This window comes from Gracilinanus agilis, chromosome 5 (assembly GCF_016433145.1).
Source record: "Gracilinanus agilis isolate LMUSP501 chromosome 5, AgileGrace, whole genome shotgun sequence".
Lineage (NCBI taxonomy): Eukaryota > Metazoa > Chordata > Mammalia > Didelphimorphia > Didelphidae > Gracilinanus > Gracilinanus agilis.
Genome location: NC_058134.1, coordinates 52,607,994 through 52,635,196, shown reverse-complemented (window position 1 = coordinate 52,635,196; position 27,203 = coordinate 52,607,994). Strand labels below are relative to the sequence as shown.

The 27,203-nt window shown below is 34.6% G+C and overlaps 1 non-coding gene across 1 annotated transcript; it reads left to right on the top strand.

Moving 5' to 3' along the window:
- Positions 1-24,722: 24,722 nt before the first annotated feature.
- On the top strand, positions 24,723-24,825 carry LOC123250783. The gene has a single exon (XR_006506423.1). It is a non-coding gene; the product is annotated as a U6 spliceosomal RNA (small nuclear RNA).
- The last annotated feature ends 2,378 nt before the right edge of the window (positions 24,826-27,203 follow it).

Below are 27,203 nucleotides of genomic sequence, written 5' to 3'. Positions count from 1 at the left end.
CCCTTCCCTTCAGTCTTAGAACAAATACTAAGAATCTGTTTCGAGGCAGAAGAACAATAAATGATAGGTAATTGGGGTTAAATGACTTGGCCATGGTCATACCACTAGGAAGTGTCTGAAACCAAATTTGAACCCAAGACTTCCCATCTCCAGACCTGGCTCTCAATCCCTTAAGCCACTTGGCTACTCCATCTAGATGGATCTTGAAGTCCTTTCTAGCTCTCCAAGATGAAAATATGGCTGAAACTGATATTTGGAACCAACACTACCAAATGGAACTACAGATGGTAGATTCTGGGCTTGAAGAAGGCAGAGACACTCATAGATTCTATCATAGTACTCTACAAATTATCGTTGCTTAGTAAGTGTTTATTATCCTGCTCTTAGGATTATCTGTAATTGTGTGTCACATTATTTCCTGCCTTATATCTTTAGTCATCTCTTCTGATCCATATTGCTTAACATTTCAGTGTTCTCATCTTCTCCATTTCTCTATAATTTTGTCAAATACCTTTATCCAATTAATTTCATTTTTGCAGCACTGAGTGTATGTCCTTTATTTTTTTTTAATTTTATTTACTTAATTAATTTAGAATATTTCTTCCATGGTTACTGAGTGTATATCTTAGAGAAGCAAAAAGCCATAATGGGCAACTTTCGATCTGGAGACAGGAAGATCTAGTTTCAAACCTTTGCCTATAACACCTACTAAGTGCTTGTCCTTGGTCAAGTCATTAGAGGAATTGAGGTTTATTTGCTCTTTATAAAATGGGATTAAGAATACACAGAGTACCTGACTCAAAATATTGTGATAAGATTCAAATAACAGGAATTAAGCAAAATACCTTATTAAGGTCAAAGTACAATACAGAGAATCCCAAGCTTGGACACCCTATAATTATTGGTAAGTATAAAACTGTCTCCTTTTCTTGAACAGCACACAATATAGCCTCCTATTTACCATAACTGAATCATTCTTGTTTTTGAGGGAGAAACTTTTAAGGGTTTTTTTAACTGACCTATCTTATTAGGCAACTGAAAAATCCATATCTATACATTTTCAAAAACAATCCTTAAACTCGGGTATGAAATATGAATTAGAAGTTATCATGGAGTTACATATTTAAGCATCCTGTCTATGATGAACACAAAACAGATTTCAATTATTTCTTGATTCTAGGTCAATAAGAAAAAGAAGGCTTTAGATTCCATTGCCCACTGGTGAACCATCTCAATGATTTTACCCTAACAAATCCATTTTCTCATTATTGCTTTAATAGCTATGTGAATTTTCCCCAATTATTCTCTCCTTCACACTCAAGATAGTGAAATAGATCTTAGGTAAGAGCTATTGGAGTCCAGAGACACAATCTCCTTCAAGAATATACCATTCCTTATTACCTATTAACATTCAGATTATATTTCCTTACAAGCAGCTAAGTAACACAGTAGATAGAGGCTAAACCTGAAGTCATAAAAACTTGAGCTAAAACTTTGCCTCAGTCATTTAGTAGTGCTGTATTTAACCTCTACTATCTCAGTTTCTTCATGTATAAAATAAGAATAATAATGGCACTTAATTCACAAATCATTATGAGGATCAAATGAATATTTATTAAATCATTTGGTAAATCTTAAAGCACTCTATGATTATTAATTTTTATTATCATTACTTGTGAGTTATTAAGTCCATAGAAGACCTGTCAGCAAAGAACCATGTATCAAACAAGACATACTTAAATTTCTTTCCTTGAACTTTAGTATTATAAACAATGTGAATATTACACTGCTACACTTTACTATTGTGTTTCTTGAGCATATCATTACTTTGAGCACATCACTATATAATCTGATGAATTATAAGAGTTAGTAGTTCATGTTATAAAATGAGGGCTGAGTACATAAAATCAACATTCTTAACTTGCAAGATTTTTACTTTTTTTTTTGAACTTTTCTTTTTCCTTTTTTTTTAATTTTGAATATTTTCCCATAATTACCTGTTTCATGTTCTTTCCCTCTTCCCCAAATGCCCCACTCCCCGTAGCAGCTGCACAATTCCACTGGGTTTTACATATCATCAAGACCCAATTCCATATTATTGATAGTTGGACTAGAGTTATCATTTAGCCTCTACGGCAGGGGTCAGCAATGTATGGCTCTCGAGCCATATCTGGCTCTTTCTGCAGGAGCCATAAAGTAACTAACTTTATGGCTCCTGCACAGTAACTAACAGTTTACGCATGACATCATGCGTCACGTACTACGTCATGTGATCCTTTCTGTACCATGACTCTCTTCTAAGATAGAAGCTCCCTCATTGATATTGCCGTGTGAGACGAATCCTGGTCTTTAGTTCGGCTTGGTAGGTGTGCTGTGTGTTCCTCCTTCTGCCCTCCTTTTACTCTTTCCACACCTCTTACTGACATCTTGGGGTTCTGTATAGTGATTGATCACTTTTGTCTACATTCTCTATCCCTCTGCCACTGATTTACATGGCTTTGTCTCAGTGCATTCATGGGGTCTGCACTCCCTATTTGTGGGATTGTTATTGTTTTTAACTTTTCTACCTGCTCTTAAAGGAGAACTATATTCAGATTACATCTTTACATAGGCTTCATTAGTGAGAAGCATTTCTCCCCAGTAGTTGTTTCATTTGATACAGAATGATTGAGTAGGCAGCACTGATAAACACCTGTACCAGGAAATGTGTATGATGAGTCCTGGCCAGTTTTCCATGAAAAGGTACCCTCCTCCCCCACTACTTACTAATGCCTGCACACAAGTCATGTTTTTTTTTTCTGTAATCTCCTGATCTCCTACTTAATTTATGTGGCCAAATGGCTTAACCAGCAGGCCGGCAGCTTTTTCTTCTTCTGTTGCTTGACTTGAGAGAAGGAGAGGAAAAGTATTCTTCCCTGAATTTTTCTCTCTTTATTTCAGCAATTTTCTTAGTGTAAAGGAGTTTTATATGTATGTGTGCAGTTATATCAAAATTATAGTGCCCCATTAAATCTTCTTTATTGATTAATAATCAAAATAATTTTGATTAATAATCAGCAAAACCATGCAGCACCAGAAGTCACATTAATGATCTTTATTCATCATTGGTTAGCACATAATAATGTTATTAAAAATAGTTCAGAGACTTATTGTACTTTAAAAGTGTTGTTCTTACATAAAATGCACATATTTACTTTGTATTCAGTGTTAAACATATTGTACGGCTTTCACAAAATTACATTTAAAAAATGTGGCATTTATGGCTCTCACAGTCAAAAAGGTTGCAGACCCCAGTTCTACATCCCCATCAGTCCATGTGTTCAATCAGTTGTTTTACTTCTGAGTTTCTACTCCCACAGTTCTTCCTCTGAATGTGGCTAGTTTTCTTTCTCATAAGTCCCTCAGCCTTGCTCTTAATTCTTGTATTGCTGCTAATAGGGAAGTCCATTATCTTTGATTGTAATAGTCTCTGTATACAATGTTCTCCTGGTTCTGCTCCTTTCACTCTGCATCAATTCCTGGAGGTCATTCCAGTTCACATGGAATTCCTACATTTCTTTATTCCTTTCGGCACAATAGTATTCCATCACCAACAAATACCACAATTTGTTCAGCCATTCCCCAATCGAAGGGCATCCCCTCATTTTCCAATATTTTTGCCACCACAAAGAGCGTGGCTATAAATATCTTTATACAAGTCTTTTTCCTTAGTATCTCTTTGGGGTACAAACCCAGAAGTGGAATGGCTGGATCAAAGGGCAGATAGTCTTTTTAAGCCCTTTGGGCATAGTTCCAAATTGCCATTCAGAATAGTTGGATCTTTAACTCTTTCTGGGAAGATGGCAGCTTAGATGGAGCAAATCTTAAAACCTCCACATCCTTACACACCAAGATAGAAAACAATGCGCTTCGAGAAGAAAGAGGACCAAATCTAACAAGGAGAAAGAGCAGGGGGAATCCTACTGCTGGACAGCTAAAGAGGTACACCAAGAAAAAGGCTTGAATTCTTCAACTGTCAGGTCTGAGAGTCTAGAAGGGGAAGCCCAGGACCCCTCCCCCATGTGGTGTGCAGAGTCTCCAGTGGCTCCTGAAATCTCTGGGCGGGATGGCGCACAGGCCTGGAGAGAGGGCCTTGCTGGCACCAGACTCGGGGAATTGAACACAGGCACTGAGGAGGTGACTGGAGGAGAAAGCCAGAGGAACACAGCAAAAACACTTGGAATGTGGCAGCTTAGATGGAGCCAAATCTCAGAAAGCCTGGATTCATCACACTGAGATAGAGAACAAAGGGCTTCAAGAGGAAAGAAAACCAGATCAAACACAAAGACAGAGAAGGGGGACCCTACTGTTGGACAGCTCAGCAAAAACACTCCATCTTGTCCCCCCACTTCCCCCCCCCCCAGGTTTTAGCCTCAGGGCACATTAAGCAATACTGACTAATCCAATCAACACAGGCTTAATCCCATCAATTGACAGACAAGAAGTCTTCAGAGGGCAGGGAAACTCCAACACACCCTCCCCCTGCAGAGACTGCAGAGAAAGTTATTACAAACCTCCATTGCCAGCTAGGGGAAGATCTTTCCTCAAAGCTCATTAAATCCATCTGCTTAAACTAGCAGAACAGAAAAGGAAAAAAAATATGAGTAAACAACAGAAAAAGAGAAAAGAAATGACAATTGACAGCTTCTTTCAAGGAAGTGAAAACAGAGCAAATGAAATAGAAATAGAAGAAGAAGAAGAAGTTCCAGCAAATTGGACACAAACTTTGGAAGATCTCAAAATTCAGTTAACTCAAGAACTTCAGGAATTCTGCATGGTTGGATCAATTCACAATTCCACCAGCATTGCATTAAAGTCCGAATTTTGCCACATCCCCTCCAACTTTCACCACTTTCTTTTGCTGTCCTTAGCTAATCTACTAGGTTTGAGGTGGTACCTCAGGGTTGTTGCATTTCTCTAATTATAAGAGATTTATAACACTTTCAAGTGTTTGTTGATAGTTTTTACTTCTTTATCTGAAAATTGCCTATTCATGTCCCTTGCCCATTTATCAAATGGGGAATGGCTTGATTTTTTGTACAATTGATTTAGCTCCTTATATATTTGAGTAATTAGACCTTTGTCTGCGTTTTTTGTTATAAAGATTTTTTCCCCAATTTGTTGCTTCCCTTCTAATTTTGGTAGCATTGCTTTTGTTTGTATAAAAACTTCTTAGTTTAAGCAAGATTTTTCTTTAGTTTCCTGGTAGAACTTTATGTCCAATGTGTAAAAATGGGGACCCTAATAAACTATTGGTGGAGCTGTGAACTGATCCAACCATTTTAGAGAACTGATAAAACTTTGTCTATGTTTAGCAATAAAAGACAATGGAATTTTTTAAAAAAGAACTTTGTATCCCTCATAATCCTGAAAGAGAGAAAACTTCAATACCTGGATTAGGTGAATTTCTCCGCTTACCTTCTCAAGCTATTTTTCACTTCAAATTCCAAGTTCTAAATGTGGCTTCACCATTCCATTGACAAGAAACATGCACTAGAATGAACTGTCTTCTTCCTGTCTATGGAGAACTACTTTAAATATCCAGTCCAAAGAACAAAGGCTAGAAGGTTCTATTTTCTCTGCAATTTTTCAATATTTTCTCCATTTCATTCAGAATTGAATGAGAAGGTAGAAGAAAGAGTAATTACTTTGTCTTCCAGAAATTTACTACCATATTCTGTCTACAGGATTATTTTGTTTCTGAAGTCAGTGAAAACTTTTAATGTTATCTTTATTTTATATATAAGATAACCAAAGCAAAGAACATTTAACTGATTTCTCCAGTGATACTCTAACATGTTTGGCCACCAACAATAGCACATTCCAAATTACTGGTGGCATATTAAAAACTCAGACACTTTGAAGCTTCATAGGTAAGCCTCCTACTAGTAGTGTAAAGGATTATTATAATAAAAATTATTCACACTGGGGATTTACCCACAGGGACCTATTCCATAACTTTGTCTATTCTAATGACAGTTTGGAGGCCCTACTCCAAAGCAATTGATATTTGAGATAGTGGAATCAGGAAGAGCTAGCCTAAGATATGTATTAGCTATGTGGAGCTGGGCAAGTCACTGCACTCTGTTTGCTTCAGTTCCTTATCTGTAAAATTAACTGGAGAAGGAAATAGTAAACTATTCCAATATCTTTTGCAAGAAAACCCTCCAATGGGGTCACAAAGAGTGAGACACAATTGAAATGACTGAATACCATCCAAAGCAATGTATAGGTAATGGAGTATTCCAAAAAATCTCTTTATGGAAGGGGAGAATCCTTTGTTAAATAATAAAGCATGCCATCTTTAAACATAACTTAATCCTTCATAGTAAACTCATTTGTTAACCCTTGTAGTTTATTTTGAATTTTTATAGCTAAATGTGGTTAAAAAATTGAAAGAAAATTAAATCAATTTAAACATTTTCTCTCAGAATAAAAATTCAAAGGAGAGGAATCATTGACATCAGATATCTTATCATCTTTTATCCACTCTACTAAGCACCTCTGACAGAAACTGTTTTGATCTTTGGATAAATTGAGAACATTCTTGGCAATTAGTCCTTGCTTTTATTTTTTCCCAAAGAAGTAAAGAAAACATAACTTATGGTGAAACAAGGAAGAGCAGGGCCAGAAATTTAAGTTGATTAACTATACTCTTTTTTCACTTGGGAAAAGTGATGTTCATCTGACCAGATGGGCAAGTTGGATACTTTCACCATGTTTTATTTGTCAAAATCCATTCTTAGCCTTTTATCATCAACATTCTAGACAGCCCTGAACCTCATCCAGTGCTTTTTGTGATAAGCCCATTACTGTGTTCATCATTCACAAATGGTACATGTTCAAATGGGAAATGTTCTGGGTATAAACAATGCCTTACTTTTTAGGTTACTATTTACTAGTCTGAAACCAAACAGGCTCCAGTGGCCTTGGACAAATCACCTCAACTTTCTCTGCTGCAGTAATCATAGCTATATAATGAGGATAGCATTAAAAATTTCCTCTGCTTTCAGAAATAAAGTATTGCTAGATATAAAATCTCAACGTAAATTTCCAGAAGGCAAAATTCCGACTGTACATAATCTATTACTTTTAGTCAGACACTGATAGGAGCAATCAAATGAATGTCTGTGGGGGTCAAAAAGCAAAGTATGATGATTACAAAGTTTTTAATTAACCAAGAAGAGAAATGAGAAACAGTGAAAAGTGAAGATTCCTTATACCTAATATAATGCAAGTCAGGGCACTGGATTAAATGATCTGTAATGTCTTTCCACCTCCAAGATCTCTGATTCTACATAATAATTTTTGAAACATAAAATAGGGAGCCTGGAGATGTAGGCTTTAACCCCGGATTTATCAATACCTCATTGTATTGGCCTGATCAAATATCCTAAATTCTTTGAGAATCAGCTCTATCTCTAAAAAAAAAATCTGATGTGATCTAGATGAAAAAAAATGTTTTCCCTCTCTACATTCTATGATTCTAGCATTCTATCATTTATGTTCCTATGTGTTTTAATTCTTTCTAGTACACATGGTAGTTCATTTGATTGTTGTGGGGTGGAGGAGTAGGATAGACTGGCCCTAGGTTAGTACTATATGGACTGGTATCGAATGGTTTGGGCTTGAAGTCAGAGAATTCTGAGCTTGCCTCCTCAGTCAACAATTTACAACTCTATAAATGTGGAGAACTCTCAGCCTCTTTATTTAACTGTAAAATGAGGATAATCATAGCATCTAATACATATTGTTCTTGAGAGATCACATAAGACATACAAGGAGTTTGTAAACCTCAAAATTATCTAAATTTTACTTATTGTTATTATTATTATTAGATTTCAGGGTTCAAAAGATTCATGGCTGGTTTTTTTTTTTTTTTGTTCACTGTTAGCAATGCCTCCATAAATGCAAATTACAACCCTCCTATAACCTGGCAGATTATTTATGAAAGTTGCTGTGGCCCAAAACTCATCACCTTGTAGCCTCCAATCTCTCCTAAGTTAGGCTGGTTCTAGGATTGTAGCGCTTTAAATTTAAAGGTAAAGGGAGCTTAGTGATCATCTTATCTAAACTCACCCCAAGAGTAAACTTGACTTATGAAGAATAGTTTATGGGAAGAAACATGACTTGTTTCCAGGTTTCTGTCTCCAAATTCTGTGTTCAGGTGATTGTCAATCATCAGTCCAGGCTTGAAGCTTTCCAACCATGGTAGAACATACATGAGCTTGTGTTCTATTGACACAGTCTTTAAGAACTCAGGTCACCCCAATGCCTCCATAAGTCATAGATCAAAGAAAGTTGTTGAATGATTTGATAATTAGTTCTAATAAAAGCAATGCATTTTTTTTTACAAAGCTGAGACAGATACATGTTAAAATATCCAACTAAACTCAACCCCACAATGCTTTACCTGTTCTGTTCCAAATCTATGTTAGATGCCATTTTAAGAGCTGATGTACCAAAACAAACAAACAAAAAAAAAACACAAGTCCTTGACTTTAAGGTGCTTGCCTTCTACTGGATGTTTTAAACTAAGGCATCTGCAATGATTTATTACTGAATATATCATCATGTGAACAGCAATACTTAGGATGAATTTGAACCAAGCAGTGATTTTACAATAAAATTCACTCTAACTTTGAAACAATGTAATTGTGAAAACTTGAGGGGAGAGATAACAAGAAAGAAATCCAAGCTATAGTTGTTTTTTCAAACATAAAAGTAAAGGAAGAAAACTGATTAAATGGAAAAAAATAAACAAATTACAATAATTTCACAAACATATAAGTAATATAGATCATTTTGTATCTCATTTGTACATTGTAATATCAATAGAGTGTTCTTTGATAAAATTTAATTTCCAAAGATACAGGGAGAAGTTTCTCCACTATATAGTGAAAATGGAAGGCAGGTAATTTATTAGCTAAAACAAAAATGACATTTAAGATCCTTACTCTAGCTCATCAATAAGTTAAGAGATAACCTCTTTGGGAGATAAAATTCACATTGCATAGACAACTGAACATGGGTAAATTCAATATTTAAATAAATCAACTTTGTAATAACATTTAAAAATATTACTGACTACTAAAAGATTAATTTGAAGAAAATATTATTGCAGTGTATCCCTGAAGCCTACTAGTGCTCCTATACTGGCAAACACGTATGTATTATCATTAGGGACCCTAATTTCTATGGGGAAAAATTGTGAAATAGTGCATAAATGTAAACTATAGTTTCTTTAATAATATAAGACCTTCAATAAGGTCTTACATTAGAGGGGAAGAGAAATAACTAAGTTTAAGAGAACTGAATTGAGCTTTATCCCCCATCCTAGGTTTTCTTCCTACTCATTGATGCCTATATATTTTCCCAAGTGTGCCACATCTGTTAATTGGTTATTGAGCTTTATTTTTGTAAATGATTTTCTTTATTCTTTTAACAGCTATCAATGTTGGGTTTTCCACAGACTTTTGAGAATAGAATAGAAAACAGTTTCTATTCTATGAATTTCTCCTATCCATGCACTTGTTGGTGCTATTCAAAAACTCAGATATGTGTTTCTCTTTACAAAAATCATGCTGTTTTTCATACAATATGTTATAGTCCTTAGGTATTACTCTTTATAACAGGTTATTCCAGTTAACAATTAAGAGAGTGAGAATTATCAGCTTTTTTTTTTCTTGTAGAGCTACATCTAGATGCTCCCCATATTCATAAATGGGAGTTACCTTGGGAACCCATTAGTCACTCAACGTGGGCATTTTGCCATAATACATAGGTTATATCATTTATATAGCAATTTTGCCCTGAGGTTCCTTAAAAAATTCCCTGGGATGACAAGTGGTTCTCATGATTTAATTATTCTAAACTTGTCCATTAGGTCCAAGGTATACCTGTTTGCTTACCGTTTACCAGTACCTTAAAATCATTGCCTTTAAAAATATTTATAGCTGCACTCTGTGGTGGCAAAAAAATGGAAAATGAGAGTATGACTTTTGATTGGGGAATGGCTGAACGAATTGTGGTATCTGTTGGTGATGGAATACTTTTGTGCTCAAAGGAATAATAAACTGGAGGAATTCCATGTGAACTGGAACTACTTCTAGGAATTGATGCAGAGTTAAAGGAGCAGATCCAGAAGAACAATGTACACAGAGACTGATATACTGTGGAACTATCAAATGTAATGGATTTCTCTACTAGCAGCAATGCAATGATCCAGGACAATCTTGAGGGATTTATGAGAATGAATGTTATTCACATCCAGAGAAAGAACTGTGGGAGCAGAAACACAGAAGGAAAACAATTGCTTGATCACATGGGTCAGTGGGGATATGACTGGGGATGTAGACTCTAAATGATCACCCTAATGCAAATACTAATAATATGGAAATAGGTCTTGATCAATGACACATGTAAAACCCAGTAGACTTACGCTTTGGCTATGGGAAGGGCATGGGAGGAGGAGACGAGAGGGAAATAATATGAATCATATAACTGTGGAAAAAATTTTCTTAATTAATCAATAAAAATAAATTTAAAAAAATTAAAAATTAAAAAAAAAACAAAAAAATTCCTTGCCTTTCTTTGGACATAAGGTATACATCAAACAAGTAATATATAGCAACAAGGCTTAAGTCATTAAGGGATGTATAATGTCCAGAATGGCAGAAGAGAGAATCTCACAAAAATATGCCCTGGTCTGCAAAATGGCAGCACTGTGTTCTGTTCTGGCCACCACATTTTAGGAAACATACAGTGAAACTGAAGAGTGTGAAGAGAAAGGAAATCAGGTAAATGAAATTGATCAAAGTCTCAGAATCATTGAATTTTAGTTAGGAGAAATTTCAGAATCAGACCAATAGCTGAAAAGAGACTTGACTATAACAAACTGAATGAGTGGTTAGCTAGCGTTGCTTGAAGACTTTCAGTGAAGGGGAACCCACCACATCATTACTCCCAACTCTTGGCATTTTTGCTGTCCCCTTTTCCTGGAACTCTCTCCATCATTTCCACCTCCTGACTTTCCTGGCCTTCCTTCTACAACGTTTCTAAAGAAATCTTAGTCCTCCTTCATCTTAGTGCTTTTCTTTCTGAGTTTATCTCTAATTTGCATTCTGTGTGTGGGTGTATGTACATATGTACATATATATCCTACATGTACATATTTATATGCATGTTACATCCCCTTAGACCTTGAGCTCCTTGAGATCAGAGACTGTACTCTTTTTTTTTTTCCGCTTTCCTTTGTATCCCTATAAGTTATCACAGTGCTTGGCACAGAGTGGGTATTTGATAAGTTGACTTGATAGCAAAGACTGGCCATTCACATTTCAGAGAATTCTAATTATTAGGAGGTTTTGTTCCTAATATCATGCATAAATATAACTCTATAACCTTTACCAACTACTCTTATTTTGAATTCCAGAGCCAAATCTAGTCCTCTGCACAGCTAAGATCATGTTCTACATGACAACCCTTTAAATACTTGAAGAAATTGATCCTTTATCATTTCTCATCCCTCTAAGTCCTCCCTTCTTCAGGCTAAATATCTCCTATTCTTTCAACCAGTCCCTGTATGGAATGTTTTTTCCAGAATCTTGAAAGATTGCCCTTTTTGGACTCTCTAATTTATCAATGATTTTCAAAAATTTTAGACCTCAGCACTGAGAACAATAAATTCACCTCCTTGATCCTAGAGGTGATGTATGGCTATTAACATGCCATAGGCAGATCTCCTGAAAGAAATGAAGAAGACAGAGGAGGAACATAGTGGCTGTTTTAACCATTCAAAGTGCAAGTAGATTTGTTGTTCTATTTGGTCCTAAAAGGCAGAGCTAAGAGCAGTGACTGGGAGACATAAGGAAGCAATTTTAGGTTTATTCTAAGGGATAAGAGTTATTTAATGTAATATAGGAAGGAAATTTTTTTTCTATTAAAGCTATGCAAAAGTACAATGGTTTCCTCCAAAGAGATAAGTTCTCCCTCACTTTAGTTGTTGAACCATTTCAGTAATGTCAACTCTTCCTGACTCCATATTGGAGTTTTATTGGCAAAGATATTAGAGTGATTTGCCATTTCCTCCTCCAGTTCATTCAATAAATGAAGAATGGATGTCAATATGATTAAGTGACTTTCTTAGAATCACAAAGCTAGTAAGTGTGTGAGGCTAGATTTGAACTCATGAACTTAAGACCAAGCTGAGTGCTCTGTCCACTGTACCACCTAGCTGTCCCATCATTAGCAATCTTTAAAAGAAATAAAGGATTCATGACCATGTGTTGGGTACATTACAGGAAATATTATCACTTCTTATTCAGGTATGAATTGAACAAAATAGCTTTTGAGTTCCTGAGATTATGTAATTGGATAAAATATAGGATGCTAAAGTGTATATACACCTAATAGGTACCCAAAGAAGGCTAGTTGATAGATGACTTATTCCTGCTTTTGCCTTGTTTCTTTTGTTATAAACAAAAATTAATCTGGAGGCTCTTTACTAGATTTATAACCATTTATAACCATTTATTAGTAAAGAAAGAAATAGAAAGAGGGTTTTCAGTCTTTCTAATTTAGGGAAAGACCCAATCTTCCATTTCATCTGGATGGCTGGAGCTTTGGCTTGCCAAAGATGGTCAGATAAGACAAGAGAGTAAAGTGCCAGCCCAGGGAGCCAGTTAGTTCCAGAGTGGACATAAAAAAAAAGCTTCTCCCTCCATAAGGACATTGCAGTTAGACATGACTTTGTGACATCTATATCCTACCACTAGGGTACGGAAGACCAAAGTTGGAATGGAGGTCTCCTATTTTACTTTACACACTTTCAATGAGTTAAAAAATGTACTTGTAGTTGCTCCTTTAATCAACTGTTTATTGATAAGGAAAACACAAATTAAATAACTCACCCAAAAATTAAAGAAATGGTAACAAGTAAAAGTGTGAAAATCTTCATCATGACACAAAAAAGATTACTATGAATTATAGCAGAGTTCTCACTTTGTCCAAATTTGTCTGAGTCCTATCAGATCATTACTTATTGCTGAGATGCACTGCACACTTTTTTGCATGTAGTTAAATTAAAATTGTACTTGACTTAAAAAGTATAAATCTGAAAGTTTTAGAATTATATAAATTTGGCATTGCTTAGTAATCCAAGAAAGCCTTGGAATCATACCTTAAAAGTTCAAAATAACAATTCATTTATTAAATATTTCCAGAAAGTGAGCAGTTATATAGTGTTATCTTTAACAATAGTTAAATATATTTTCCAGATTTCTGAAGTATCCTCCTCTGTCAAATTTTTATACCTTTTAACCATTTGGAAAAAAATCTTTAAAAATGGTCGATATGTTCCCCTGATAACTTAAACAAATATGGTGAATAAAGAGAACATTTTCCTGATAAATCAGAGTTACTTATCATCAGGAAGCATCTAGGTATCCCAGTAGATAGAGGCTAGTTCTAAATTTAGCAAGGCCTGAGTTCAACTCTGGCCTCAGACAGTAGCTATTTGACCTTGGGAAAATAATCTAATTTTTGACAGCCTCAGTTTGCTCGTCTTTAAAATGAGGACAATAATAGCACTTACCTCAGAAAGGTTTTGTGAGGATTGAAAGAAATAATATTTATAAAGTTATCAGTAAACTTTAAAGCACTTTATAAATGCTAGTTATGAGCCACAGTACAGTAAAATTTAGTGAAGGCATCAAGCATCACCTGGCTGTGGAGAATCCTTGGCCTCTGCACTAAATGGTCCCATGTAGCTGTTCTGATCTTTTTTACTAAATTTTCTCATTTTTTTCTCAATGTTGGTAATTGCCTCATTTCTCTCCCTTCTGTCACTACGCATCCTGTAATTGTTCCTTGTAATATGTTTCTTCTATCATGTTTCATGAAGGAAAAGCAGATAACTATTATCGTGGTGGTCCAAAATAATATCAGGATGTTGGGATCATGTACAGTGTGTCTGAGTCTGGGGATCAGATGAACGTGAGCTCAGAAGGCTCTACCACAGGTTAGGCACAAATAAATCATATAGACATTTGGGATGGAGAATGTCTAAATTTTTATGTCTCATGTTTCTTTTGAGCTATTACAATTTTGCTTCACTCCTAGAACACATGATTTTTTTTTGTTTTATGTGGGAACAGAAAAGGGTCTATGATTTCCTCTCCTTGGTCCCTCTCCCCACACTGACACAGACAGTGACTCCTCACTAACTCTAGAGACGGTTGGTGAGTTTCTGTGAACAAAAACTATCCATCTCCCTGTGTTCAACTTTATGATTAGCTTCTTCAATTTAGTTAAGCTGGCCATAGGATAATGGACATGTGTCTGTTATTAAGTCCATTGCCTTTCAAGAATGGTAAGACCTATCAGAGCTTGTATTCTGCTGATACTAACTTCAGGAATGTAATTCAACTCCATGCTACCATGAGACATGAGTGTAGGATATTGAAGTCTCTTAGAATTAAAAAGTAAGGCTTTGGGTTAAGATCCTTTATGTAGCACAAAATGGCTAGGCTTTAGCAGAAAGACACCTGCTTTAGTATCTAAGAGGCTTTTTTTTTTCTCTTAATGAAATAGCAAGTATATTCAAGATAACTGAGGTTGCTAGAAGTCTTACCTCTGAAAAGTGGGAATACTGCTATATTGAAACATTATTATTGTCCTGAAGGAAAAAAAAAATGTTCAAAGCTCATTCAAAGAGTTAGGCTTATTTTTTTTCCCTTCTTCAAAAAGCCTGAAGGTCTTTTTATTCTAATTCTATCTCTAGCATGTGAATGACTTCCTCTCCTCTTTTTTTTTTTTTGCTATTACACTATAGCTGTTTTTATTATTCCAAATGGCAAGAGTAGGCACTGAAGCAGAAAATAATTGTGCCCCATTCATCCCATACACGGATGAGAAATTATTTAAGAGAGAAATATTAGAGAGCCTTAGCAGAAGAACAGCAGCGAATTGACTTGTGTTTCAGATACTGACTTTCAGACTCAAAGTACCCTGCAGAGCATTATGGAAATGAGTGTGGTGCAAGTGGGCCATTGACTGTGCAGGCAAATGTGGATGGAACCCATTAAGAGCGCCCCAATTGCTCACAGAGCCCTGGACATTAGAGCTGGAGTCTTTGCTGTCCGACATTATTATGAGAGAGCATTCTAAGATCTTCAAACATCTGTGGCCAGTAAGAAGAGAAAAGAGTGTGGCTTACTCATAGGATTATAGATTTAGAGCTTGAAAGGTTCTCTTGAGTCCATGTGGTCAAACCCCTTCATTATAAAGATGAGTAAACCCAGCCAGATGTGGAGAGGTTGAACAATTTTGCTCGAGGCCACTCAGGAGTAAATGGAAGAGCTAAAATTTGAACCATGTCCTCTTACTTCAAATTCTCTACCTCTTCCACTATGCCAAATTAAATGACATTTGGAGTAAGCAACCATAGATTCTAATTCTAATTTTATGTGCATAGTTGATATAGCTTGCAGATTATTGACTTTCTAAAACTCACAGTATTATAGGATCACAGATTTCAAGACAGAAAGAATCATCCAATCCAAATCCCCCATAATGAGAGGGCAAAACTAGGACCCAAAAAGGTGATATGACATATTTTGGATTTTGTGTATATGTTTATAAGGATAAAATGACATCATATTTTTAAAACACTTTTCTAACTTCAGAATGCCATAGATATGATGATGGTGGTCCTGATACTGATACTGATGACTTTGATTCATTATATTCTTCCCAAATGGGTAGTACCAACAGATATAGCTAAATTCAACTTTTCCATCCCAAATATTGCTGGGAATATACATTGGAAAGGGCATCAGATTTTAATTGATGGTTAAGAAAAAGGCAAGGTAATGCCATTATCAAAAATTCAATATTGCATACCAAAGGCAAATATAAATTTTTATCTCTTTTTTGGAGTACAAAAGCTACTACTTCCCACTATTCTCATTGTTAATCGATTCTTCCTTAATAAATGTCTGTCTGGAGATTATAATCATCAATTTTATGACTAGTTATGAAACTTGGAATTAGTTATAAAGTTTTGTGGCTAGTTAGGAAACTTGGAAGAGTAACATGGATGACAGATCAAGTTCACTGCTATTTTGTTTCTGCATGACCATAATTATAATGATCTTTAACTGTCAGTGAAAGATTATGATAAGACGAATGTAGCAAATCAGCCAGGTCCTGTTCATTGGTGATTTCTCAAGTTTTATAGCAGATTTTGAGTAATATTAAAACTTATTACCTATTTACCCATTGAATAGCATGAGTCAGTTGGTAGTCATATTTTTTTTTTCATATTTTGGTCTATATACTGCTGGTTGGAAACTATTGTTTTACCAAGATATTTATTAATAATTTAACCTGCAATGCTTTCTCTCAGTTTCTAGAAGAGCCTAGCAATTCCCACAAAAGAAAATTTTGGGGGGAAAATCAGAAGGCTTAGAAAATAAACTTGAGAGGACAAAGTGAATGTTACTTTTGTTATAGGTTAAGGAATAAATGTACTGTTATTGCCCACAAAGATTGCCTTTCTTATTTGCTTCTTGGGTATATCACTGTAATTCAAAAAGTGATTTTGAAAATAGGGGCAATAAAACTGTTTTGGTCTCATACTGTGAAATTCTCCCAAAAAGGCTTTAAGCAGAACCTGCTTGCAGAATGGCAAGGGAGAGCCACCTTCTTTCTTCAAAGTAATGGGGGAACTTGTTCAAAAAGAGGGAAAAAATAGAACAAGGTTAACAGCAATTGCAGAATAAGGTGGGATAAGTGTTACTGTGATCATATCTTCTGTCAGTTATATTCCTATTATCATCCAAAAATCCAGACGGATCCAAAGTGCTCACAATGAGAAAAAAGCACTAGCAAGTCACTCTGCCTAGAGACAACATCCTGAAATGGGAAAAAATGTGTTCAATTTGTAGATATTGTGTGTTTTGAAGTCTTCCTGAGAAACACGGCACTTGAGAACATTCATATTTTTTCCAATCTAATGAAGACCAGAATGTGCCATATTCTCTGAAATAAGAATGTCCTTCCTTGCAAACAGAGGTCAGTGCTAGCTTTAATTTTCCTTTTTTTTTTTTTTTTTTTTTTTTTTTTTTTTTTTTTTTTTTTTTTTTGGTGTGAGTTCAAGTATCCATTAACAGTGGGAAGATCTGGACTCAAACCCTACCAACAACGCTTACATTGATAATAAGACAATTATTTTACTACCCTCAGCCTCAGTTTTCACATCTGCAAAGTGAGGATAATATTAGTAGTCATTAGATTATCATTAAATGTGATAATATATGTAATGTGCTCAAGAAACCCCAGAGTGATAAGTAAATATCAGCTATTTTTATTGTGGGATCTTAACTTTCTGGAAACCGCAATAAAGCAAATCAAATATGAGTGCATATTTAGTTGGAGAATAGAGTTGTAGATTGGACCAGTGATTTATTTGGCAGAGGGAAGGTTAAGGTGAGGAAATTTCATCTTACCAAAGAAGGTTGTCATCTCTGTGAGATTTTCTGGGAACCCAGAGAAGTTAAATGGTCTCGGTTGATACTGCCAATAGGTATCGCAGGTGGGTCTTGAAACTGAGTACGGTGGAGCCCCCTTGTCTGAGGATTCTGTGGTTTCAGTTTTGGGGGTCAATCTCAAAAGCCACAGGTCCTCCCAGGGCTTTGGTTATCCTACCTAAAGCACTGGAGATCTTCCCAAGTTTTCTATTACCCTGACCAGGAAGGTCTAAGGTCCTCTAGTGGCAGTGGCTGGCCTGGAGGGCTGTCTCTTCTGCTTTCCCTTTACTTCTACATTTTTATTTCAGTTCTGTCATTCATAGAAGGTCTCAATACATATCCCCATAGATTTGAGCCCTACTTTCCCCCCCACCCCCAATTTCATGGCCAGCTTTCCACTTTCCCACACTGTCTCTCTTACCACTTATGTTGGTGGGGATCCTTTCCTGCTGAATTCACTAATGTCTCATTGGTTCCTAAATTTATGATATTGGGTTGTGTTATGGTATATAATTAAGGGAAATGCTAGATTTTAGTTACAGGTCAATGAAAATAAAGATGTAGCTTTTTTTCTCATCTAAGTTCATAGATACTCAAATCCTTGCCCTTGATATTTTCTTAGGAAAAATAAAATAGGAGAAAAATTAATTTTATGAGATGCACCTCAAAAAGCATTGCATCGGGTCCTTGTGTCAGAATCAGGGTTACATCTTTTAAAAATTCTTAATATTAAAAATAAAATCATCATTTTTATTTAATTTAATAATTTTTCAAATTCACAGTTTTTTCTCCTATTTCTTTTTATTTATTTGTAAAAAATAAACTAAGCTTTTCTGTCTTGAGGAGGTTTTATTGAAAGTCATGCTGACTCAATGACCCAGGTTCCTGCTCCTGCTTGTAAATCAACATTGAGGAACATTTGTTGGGGAGACTTCACACAGACTGCAGCTTTTCAATTACTTGCTATCTGGCGCCTATCTCTACCTATTAGCATCATCTCTTACCTGTTAAAAGTCCAGTATGATCTGAGATGCAATGGCCCAGCTCCTTTGACTGACATAGACCTATCAAAATTGTCTTTATCTCATCACAAAAGTTATCACTAAAAGTTGACTCCATCTTGATACCCCTTCTGATCTGCAGTGATTAGCCTCATCAATATATTGCTACCGAGGCATATTTTAATAAACATTTTTAATTCCCTCTTTCCCAAGTTTTGTCTTATTCATTAATCAGGCTGAAAGCCCAAACAAAGAATTTTCTTTTTAATGGTTTCTTCTTCATATTCATAGACTGGCTCTATTAGAAATGAGTGAACTAATATGTGTTCAATTCTACATGCCGATGAGACTGCTTTTCTGAAAATTGTTAGATGGAAGTGGTTGGAGTATAAGAAAAAGTTTAATTCAGGACATGCAAAGCAATCTTATACTTGAACTGAACTGTGATCTCAGCCATGTGAGTACTCATTCAACCAGCACAGATCACATTCCATCTCACCCTGAATAATTCTTATCAATATCTAAATGCTCCAAACAAGATCTACCCAATACTCTGGAAGCTTTCATCTGACTCCTTTAATATTTCATGAAAACCAGAGCAAAATTTGAGCTATCTGTTATCCCTTCATTGCTAAATTATGAAGTTAACAGTATCCCATGCCTCAATTTCATTATGTAATCTTGAAATACTTGGTTATCATATTTTATCCTTACAATGTCAATGAAACTGCTTTCCTAAAATTCTCTTTATCAGCAAGTACAATGACTTTTTTTCTCCATTTCTTTCTCTTGAACTCTTTCTCCTTTTGATAGTATTCTCTTCATATGCCAATAATATGGCTGGCATTCATGTGACATTTTACATTTTAAAAATGTAAATACATTATCTTATCTTAGATATCTCTATAAGACAAGATTTACATGATTATCTCATTTAGAGTAAGGAAACTGAGCCTTAAAGAGGTTAAATTTACATGCCTATGTCCCATTCAGTTTCAGTCAGAATTTAAATCTACATCCCTGATAATACTGAATCCAACATTATTTTCACTATATCATGTTGCCTCCTAGAAACTCTTCTCCCTTGACTTCAACATCATCGACCATTTCTAATTGATCCATATTTCTCTTTTTTGATGATTCTTCTTCCTCTTATCATCACTAAATGGGGAATGACTAAAGAAGTTGTGGCATATGATTGTGATGGAATACTATTGCATGTAAAAAATTATGAGGATATTAATTTTTAATAATATTTTACTTTCCCCCAATTACACATGAAAATAATTTTTATCACTTAAAATTTTTTTTGAGTTTCAAAGTCTCTCCTCTTCCTCTTTAGCCTCACTCTCCAACTCCCTACCAGTGTTGACAAAAAAAAAATCTGACATAGATTTTACATGTCAAATCATGCAAAATATTTTTCCATAACAATCATTATGAGGAAGACATCTTGATCAAAAAGACATGAAGAAAGAAGGAGAAACATATTATGATTTGGTCTGTATTCAGACTCCATCAGTTCTTTCTTCAGAAGCAGGTGGCAATTTTTTATATCATAAGTTGTTGGGCTTATCTTGGATCATTATATAGCTGAAAATAGCTAGATCATTTATAGTTATTCACAAAAATATTGCTTACTGTGTATGTTTTGGTTCTGCACTTTGCATCAGTTCTTGTAAGTCTTTTCAGGTACTTCTGAAATACCCAGAAGGTTAATTTTTTTTAAAAAAATATGGAAAGACTTGAATGAAATTATGAAGAGAGCAAAAGAATTTTGTATACTGCTACAGCAATATTGTTTGAGAAATAACTATGAATGTGCACCTCTTCAGAAAGAACAGATTGATAGATTCTGCATATGATATTAAAAATGAACTTTTTGATCAAATGTGTCTTCTCTAATATGGGATTAGGAGGGAGAGAGAAACTTTGAAACTTTAATTTTAGACTAAATTGCAACTAATTTTTTTAAAACTATGCATATTTCTCAGAGTCATTTAGCTTTTAAAAATTTGATCACATATTCAAATTTAAGGATTCCAATATGTGTAAAAAGTTTGAATTATTAAACACATTGTTATTATTGATAGTAACAAAAGAAAAATAATAAGCAACTAAAAGAATATAAATAAAAACATGTCAAACTAAGTAAATGTTAAATAACAATATCCTAAGCAAAAACCTAAGTCAGACAAAAAAAATTAGATTAAGGATGATATTAGCGACACATCATAGCATATGTACATGATGCAATTAAAAGAGAATTTAGAGGACAATTTATATAAATTAATTCTCATGGAGAAAAGATAAAAAGGAGCCTAGTTATTACTACACCCAAAGAAATAGAGAAAACCAAGAAATTTATAATCCCCAAACAAAAACAAAAGAAGATACTTTGAGAATCAAAATTAGAAACTAAGATTCATTAATAATAGTTAACAGTTGGTAAAAATTATTAATAAGTTATAAAACTCATCAATAATTGAGACAAAACTAATTTAATTTAACAAACCTTTTTGAAGTAACTACTTTTTGAAAACACTGTGCTAAATGGTCAGATCACAAACAGGAATAAAAGACTCCCTACTCTCAAGAAGCTTAGGTTCTACTCTCTATATAAACATATTTCATTATATTTATATTGTTTAATATTAAATTGTACACATATCAGTAAATTTAAAGACTTTGCAAAATAATTTTAAAATCTGAAAATGTATGAAAGAATCAAATCTCAACTCTCTTGCTTTAACATTCAATGCATTTTGATGGCATGAGGACTTCACAGTCGACCTCCTTCCTTCTAAACACAAGCTCTTAAGCATGGCACGTGTTATAGCTTCCACTATGTTCCATCTCATTGCCCTCTGGGTGATGCTCAATTTTAGTTCTTCAGAAACAGAAGTGATCCACGGCACATAGTCTTACAAAAACAGAATAATATTGTTATGAAAGAGATGGTTTTGTGTTTAAGGGGGAAGTTTGAGGTCATAAAAGTACTTTACAGTTTCCCAGAAGCAATCTTTCCAGTTTTCCTCCTATTCAATTCTGGGTCCAATTCACTGGGAATATATTGTAAACTGTGTTAAAAAAAAACATGCAAAATTGTATTCCTTATTTCCATTTTTCTGCCTAGTCTCTCCTGGATCTATCGTCCTGCCTGGAAGATTTGAAAGCAAGCTTGTCCATAGTTCCTATGTGACAAATCTGATTGGTGACCATGTTAGCCTTTAAGCCCAAGAAAGGGAGAAAAACATGAAAAATCTCTACAAAAAAAAGTTTTGGGTGAAACCATTCATGCAAAAAGGAGCTAGCCTTATGCATAATGCCCCTACTACCATGGCCATGCAGGTGGCAGAGGATGAAATCTGGAAGTCCTTTAAAAACACAGAAACCACCTGATGCAAATTCAAGTTTAAGCTTGCTGATTGCTTTGCAAGTCAAAAGACACCCCTGAGAATTCATTCAGGTTTGGTTACAGGCCAGTGCCTGAGATATCAGTAGGGTAGAAGAACAGTGTAATCGCTGTTCATTTTGAAGACACCTGACACAATGCTCTAAGAGCACAAAGTGAGTGAAAATCCAGGGGAATTCAAAAATAGCTAGAAACCATCAGCTCTTCTCTCTGCAGAGTTATGGCAGGGGGAAAAATAGTTGAAAAGAATCAAAGAGGTAGCATAGAAACCATTAATGATCAGAAAAGCTGAGTGACAAAAAAACGCCTTATTCACATCCCCAAATTAGATTGCTCTGGGAGCTCTGGACCCACAATGCAGCAAAGAGATGAAGCCTTCACAAAAGGAAGAGGCTACACTACCTCTTCCAAATCTAAGGACTGATAAACTCTATCATCAATGCAAAAGTAACAAGGTCCTTGGCTTTTTGTTTCTTTATAGGTGAAGAAGAAAAGTAGCCACCAATTCTTTTATAGTTTTTTAAAATTAGCTTTTTATTGGGGAAGTTTTAAAGAGTAAGATGACAAAATCAGTTTTCATCATCTGCTCCTATAACTAGTGAAAACAATAAATGATCTGTAATGGCACAGTGGATAGCATGTCAAGAAATCTCATCTTCCCTGAATTTAAATCTGGCCTCAGAAACTTCCTAACTGGGTGACCCTGGACAAGTCACTTAACTTTTTTGGTCTCAGTTCCCTCATCTATAAAATGAGTTGGAGAAGGAAATGGCAAACTAATCCAATATCTCCTCCAAAAAAACATCAGATGAGGTCATAGTCAGACACAACATAAAAATGACTGAACAACAACAATACAGCCAAAGTGAAGAGACAGGAAAAATTATATCGTTCTAGAATGTCACTGCTAAAATCTACCTTGTAAAGGTATTTTCTTTAGAGTTAACAGTTTTCTTATTGACTTGCTGCCATTTTCCATGAGTTGAGCACTCATTCACAATTTCTATCCCAATCTGCAAATCTGTTTAATTAATTTGCTTTCTCATTCTGTATTACACATAATAACCATTTGGTAAATACTGGTAGTTGATTCTCTTTGTTTTCTCCAACATTACCGTTTTTGTCTAAACTATTTTTCCTCAATGACTTCTGTCATATCATAGTAGAAGAGCCACTGGAGTCAGGTTTAACAGTAATACAAGACAATGGGAAACAGCACAAAAGAAAAAGGGAAACCCTACAGAGATTCTGGGAAGATCACATTCCTGGCGTTCAGATGCTTTGCAAAAGACTTCATCGGGAAGCTAAGATTTCATAACATCTCAGCGTAGGAAGAGACTTCAATGGCTCTCTAGTCTATCTCATATTGGAATCAAATTCTTCTCTATACTATTGAGGACAAATGGCCATAAAGCCATTTAAAAATGCTTTTAAGACCTCCAGCAACAGAAAAACTCATAATCTATATTAGTTACACATAATTATATCTGGAAGTTATAGTGTATCAAGCTGTCTTGTACATCTCTGAAACTCTTGTTCAAGGATGCTGCCACCTTTGGGAAGAGGACTATAATCACTCAAGAGAATTTGGTCTTTGGGTCACAAAGGAAAGACCAAGTGGACAAAGAAAATTTATTGACCAGATCTGAGCATGCATTTAGATTAACAGACTTTGTAAATATTCTGTTCTATGCTGCAATGTATGGAAACTTTTGTCCAAAAGTTTAGCTATATGGAACAGATGGTACAGATAGACCAAGAGTTAAATTCAGAAGAGAACAGGAGGAAAACATACTGGATCATTTCAAGATATTGAAGAGCTCTTTTAATGACCACAAGCTTCTCATGAATGGAAAGATCCATCTTTTCAATACTCATGATATGAATGAGACAGAGACAAAATTGCCTCAAAAGAAGTAAAACTTATTATCGCTTAGAGGATAATGGAGAAGAACAAGGTAGATTTGACACAGCTGTAACTTATAAATTATAAAGAATTAAAGATATCATCAAATGATTGCATGATAAGAACAAATAATGAGCTGGTCCCCTGGCAAGAATACAGAATGACAGGTTGACAGATATCCAATTCCAGCCACAGACTCATAACATATGACAAAACATATGAAAACGTGGATAAAAGTTCTACAACATTGGCAAGGATGGATGGGCAGTAATCTCCATCATTGGAGAGAACTTCCAATTTGATGACATCTCAAATACATCTGAGTACTGGAATCTTAGCTGAGATTCAAGATGATATCAGACATATAAATCTACAAAAGCAAAGTTTCCTTTAATTTTAATGTAAGATCCAGGGTTTACACAAACAAGGGTTGTTAAAAATCCTAAAGGTATGGAACGAGTAGTACAAATCAGAAGAGGCATGTGTTGAAGGGTATACAAAGAAAAATATAGCTAAGCTATTGTGACAGTCAATTTTTGAGCCTTAATCAATCATTTCAATATATTGCATTAACCTTTTTTTTGTTTACCTTATTACCTTATTACAAAGCTCTCAACATTTTCTTAAAGACACCTGTGGCTATGGATTTTATTATTGTCATTATTCCTGAATGTTGTCTTCTGGAAATTATTGATTTTTCCTTCTGTCATGTTTTATTCTCTCTATCTAGCTTGGGAGATACATGCCTACAATATTCTACTCCCATTTAAAGTTCTGTCGATCAGATTCGGAGTTTTTCTTTGTCCTTCTTAACAACTGTATTAATGTACTTGCTTCAGTAGCATATGGACTAAAATTTGAATTAATCAGAATAGATTAGCATGGCCACTAAACAAGGATAATACTCAAATTCATGAAACATTGAAGCTTTTTTACAAACATAGATTTTTCTGTAGAAAACCATTCAACTCAATAGAGAAACAGGAGAGAAGGAGGAAAAAGGAAGGAGGAAAATGAAGAGAATAGATTTTGGGAAAGATTTGTCCAAAACAAATCAAACTCTAAGCTCAGAGAATTTCCCATAAAGAGAGGATTAAAAGGAAAGAAAGGAAAGTTATGAATCTGTGACTGAGGGAAAAATAAAGTAGGACAGCAGACACAGATTACTTCAAGCAAGGGGCACTGATACTAAAATACTTCTTTGTCTAATAACCCTCTTTTTAAAGAGGGGAAAGTAAATAAAGAGTGGAGGAAAAAATACAACAGAATGGGATGGAAGGAAGTAAACAAATAAACAAGCATTACTGTGATGAACAGATTAAAATGGAGGACAGTTGAATAAATTAGAAAGAAAATTCCAATAATAAATATTGCATAAAAGAATCACTCAAAACATAAAGAATCATAGAAAAATAAGAGGTGGTAGAAAAATATATTACTTTTCAATTGAACTCAGAAAAGAATGGGTAGCAATCAGAATCTCAGTAACAGTAAAAAATAGAAACTTTTCAGGGAATCTGAAAGGTAACATACATAATGTGGCAGCTAGAGAGAACAGTGGGTAGAACATTAGACCTGGAATCCTGAATCCAGTTCAAATCTGATCTTAGACACTAGCTATGTGACCCTTGGCGAGTAATTTAACCCTGTTTCACTCTGTTTCCTCATATTTAAAATGAACTGAAGAAGGAAATGGCAAATCACTCCACTATAATTGCTAAGAAAAACCCTAATGGTGTCATAAAGAGCCATACATGACCAAAGAACAATAGCCATAGATAATGAATTAATATCAGTGCCTTGACATATTAGCGCTGAATGTCACAGCATCTGAATACTAAAGAAAGATATAGGTAAGAAATAAATAGAAGTAGGCAATAAAACTATAATAGTAGGGGATTGAAATGTATCCCTTTCAGACCTTGACAAATCTAATAAAAATAAATATGAAAAATTAAGTATCTTAATATAATTTTAAAAGATAAATATGAAAGAATAATCTCTTATGATTATTGCATGGGACAATAAAGGAATAGACATATTTTACTGCTGCAAAGCACTTTTACAGTAATTGAAAACACATGTGTGGGGATACACATGCACACATCTCACAAATAAAGACAAGTAGAGATGTTAAACATTTCCTATCAACCACGATGTAATGAAAATCATATTCAACAAGGGACCTTTAAAGAAAATTATAAATTAGAGACTAAATAACATAATCTTATAGAATTGTCAAGTTAGTGAGCAAATCACAAAAATGATGATTTCGTTAAAGAAAATTAAACATTAAAAATACAATGCCAAAATTGAGGCATTCAGCCAAAGAATTTCTAAAAGGAAATCTATACCTCAAAGCACTCATATAAATGTTTAGTACTGGTGTTGATGGGGAAAGGAAGGGAGGGAGGCAGGGGGAAAGAGTAAAAGAAGGAGAGGGAGAGAGTGAGATCTCTCACTGGAATAGATTAGGTTCACAACATACAAAAGCAAACAAACCCTAATAGATTTTTTTCTATTATTTTAAGGACTTGTTACCTGACAAAAACTATTCAAAGAACTGGAAAGTAGCCTAAGAAGCATTAAGTTTAGGCTAGCATTCATCATGTACCAAGCCATGTTCTAAATGGAAACATGACCTAGATATAAAAGTTAATATTTCAAACAAATTATAGAAGCAAGAAAAATTACATTTAAGATTTATGGAAAAAGAAATAGTTTATGAACTTAATAAAGGGTATCAGTGAAGAGAAAAAGAACAATTTTTATTACATAACATTAAAAAAGCATTTTTGCAAGAACCAGATAAATGAAGTTAAGATTCAGTGAAAGAATTAACTCTGTGTCTATGTGGGAGAATCTTTTCATAACTCTCTTTGATAAAAGATTCATTTCCAATATAACTTCTTCCATTTATTTAAAAGAATAAGAGCCATTCCCCAAATGATAAATGATCAAAGTATGAACAGGCAGTTTTCAGAGAAAGAAACCCAAGCCATATCTACATTAGACATATGGAATATATTCCAAATCATTAATAATTAGAAAAATTAAAATTAAAGTAACACTGAGATTCTACTTCATATCGATCATATTGGAAAAGTTGATTAAAGAAGGAAAAATAAAAATGTTGAGGGAAAGTCATTTTAATTTACTAATAGTGGAACTGTAAATAGGAACAACCATTCTGAAAAAGAATTTAGACATATTCCAAAATTTATTTAACTATGCATATCTTTTGACTCAATTATATTACTACTTAGTCTATACTATAGTATGATTAAAGAAAGAGGAAATACTCCCCTATG